This window comes from Anoplophora glabripennis, unplaced genomic scaffold (assembly GCF_000390285.2).
Source record: "Anoplophora glabripennis isolate ALB-LARVAE unplaced genomic scaffold, Agla_2.0 scaffold1174, whole genome shotgun sequence".
Taxonomy (NCBI): domain Eukaryota; kingdom Metazoa; phylum Arthropoda; class Insecta; order Coleoptera; family Cerambycidae; genus Anoplophora; species Anoplophora glabripennis.
This window is the reverse complement of record NW_019417561.1, coordinates 100,206-103,248: the sequence shown is the minus strand read 5'-3', so window position 1 is coordinate 103,248 and position 3,043 is coordinate 100,206.

The window sequence follows — 3,043 nt, the reverse complement described above, 5'->3', positions numbered from 1 at the left end:
TCATTGAGAAAAATCCGAAAAGAAAATGTATTTAGATATTCCAAGACATTCTATGTTTATAATAAATATGTTGTGTGAAAAATGCATTTCAACAAGACTTGATGTATATCTCTTATACACTCTCTATTTATACACTTAAAAATATAGGTATATAGGTATATAGGTAAAAGTATAGCAAACATCTACACATCTCTCCGTCTGCTCGTGACTTGATCGCCGAGTGGCCGGTATTGTGACGTCATTAGCTGTTCTCTCGCAGTGTTGACCTTTTTAAGGGTCTTACAAATTCAAAATTAAATATATCACTTATTATTAATCCTATTGACCTAATTTTTTTAATATGTATTTAGGTGGTTAAATACTATCAGAAAATGAAAGAAAAAGTTTAAAATTAAATATCACTGAATGGGCCTATTTAGTTTTACCTATGCCCTTTACAGTTACCAAAAATCCACTCGATATCACACACCTGAAAAGAGTTACTAGCATCTCCACGGAGATGCTAATAACTCTTTTCCCTTGCATCTGTGAAATTTTTTCTTTAAAAATTAATATCTGAAAATCTATAACTCCTCGCTATAAGAAATATTTAGCAAGTGACCCTCGCATCAATGAAAATAGTGCCATCAACATAGTACTTCCAGTTATACAGCAAGTAGCTGTTAACTTCATTATTTTAAGTGAAACACCCTATTATTGTATTAACGACAAGATAAATTAAAAATAACTCAAAAACATTAAAGCTTCCCTATACCTAAATCTAACCGTTTTCTAGATAATTGACAAGGAACATAAGATGCACTGTAAAAATTACCTGAAGAGAATTATACCAAGTGAACCAGTTTTTACGTTACATTTTGAAAACTTAAAACTAACAAAACTTTTTAAAGTCAAATGGAACACTATATTTTTTTGCAACATATTATAGAAAATCAAATTCTCTTTTCACCGATATAGGCATTGTAGGGGGTACAATTTCTATTTTCTCAGATATTTGCGATTTTCTTAACATTTTCAAGAATATTATGTTAAAAATATCATTAAATGTGCTTTCTTTTTAATGGACAGACATTCATTGCAACCATTTTTCTAGGGTGAGCCCAATAAAATTGTCATCGTCAAATTTAAAATAAGCGATAAACTTTTAACTTATAAATAATTTAAACCATTAGTTTGGATTATATATGCAGCAAAACTCTTTCATGGAGACTAATTGACATGTGACTGCAAAATTACTTGTAATAACTTCAATTCTGTCTGTCCATCTTGAAGTAATGTTGATTTTGACTGAAGTCCCAAGTAAATAATAAAGTTAGAATGAGAAAATTCGATACGAAGACCACAATTATCGATTTTTTTTTTTTTTTCATTCTAACCTAGTAAGACTATATTTTCTCCAAGAGCAAAAAGTATGAATCAAAAACAATTAAATTAAATCTAAACAAAATAAGTTATTTATTGAGACACTTTTGTAATACACTGTATTAATATTTATATTTATAGTGTTGGTATAATTACTGGAATTAAAAACTGGTGCACTGGAAATATTTTCTGTAATATTTTTCAAAACAGATTGATTTGTAGAGTCAGACTTAACGTGTAGCAGGAAAAATTGGAGGTTGAAGGGACGGTTACTAATAAGTTAGCTCCAGTAATTGAAGAAACTAATTGATTTGCTATATTTCTTCGATTTTGCTGAGAATTTTCTATGTATCCTTCGGCTACTTGAGAAAACTTCCAAACTCCATGCCTTTTTAATGTTGTAATATCCGCACCTGCAATTACCAATGTAGTAGCTCAGGTACGGCAGAAACTGTGGCCAGTATACTCTTGTGGGTTGTCTAGTGTCTTCAAAAATGTGGCAATTTATTTAGACATATTGCCCTGTTTATTTATCCCAATTACATGTCATATATATTTATTTTTTTGGTAATTAATAAAAAAAAAATCAGAAACAACATTATAAGGTCTCAAAGCTCAGTATTTTTTTTAAATATTATAAAAATCTCCCGTGACCGTAAAGTTTCTTGGTTTTTTTAATTTTTGTATTACGAATTGCAATTACTATTGCGGACCCCAAATCTTTAACGTCGGAAAGGAGGAGGGTCGATAAGGCCGGTTTTCGGACTAAATTTAATTTGGATGAAAATGTTCAAGATAAGTTCCTGATGTATCTACTAAAAAAACTAAGTCGATTCCACCCTAAACATACCACCTCCACAACAGCATTTTTGGAAAGATTCGTCACTCGCAAAGTAATATTTTCTTAATAACGTACTATGAACTCTATATTAGCCATAACATTTTACATGTGGTTGCCATGACGGCGTGATAGTCGTAATCCAGGGACTCTGCCGGATAGTGGAACAACTCCACCGTCACCACAAATGCCTCGATGTCAACTATTTACTCTATGCGGATGACTGAAGTTGTTCCTGGATGTTAAATCCTCTTCTGATTGTACTTCATTACAAAATAATCTTGACAGATTACACAATTGGTGTTCATGTAATAATCTACCTCTGAATGTAAGTAAATGTAAAATTATGTCTTACAGTCGACACAAAATTAATCTAGATTTTGATTATAAAATCGGTGAATCTTTTTTAAATAGAGTTACGCAATTTACTGACCTTGGTGTTATATTCGATACTAGATTATCGTTTGACGAGCACATTAGTTTAGTAACCTAATCTTCTTATAACAATTTAGGTTTTATTTTGCGTAATTCTAAGGACTTTCAGAATGTAAAGGTTTTAAATATGCAGCATTTGTGCATTGGATACTTGAATATGCATCGGTTGTTTGGAGTCCCATTTATAATGTTTATAATATTCAATTAGAGAAAGTACAACGGAGATTTTTAAATACTATTCATTTTATTAGTTATGGATTTTATCCTCCTCGTGGTACACCTCAAGATTTATTGCTTTCTTGTTTTAATTTTAATAGTCTCTGTCATAGGTGAATTATGTTTTCAATTATATTCCTTTTTGAAATTATAAATAATACTTTAAATGCAGACAGGTTAGTCTCAAGGATT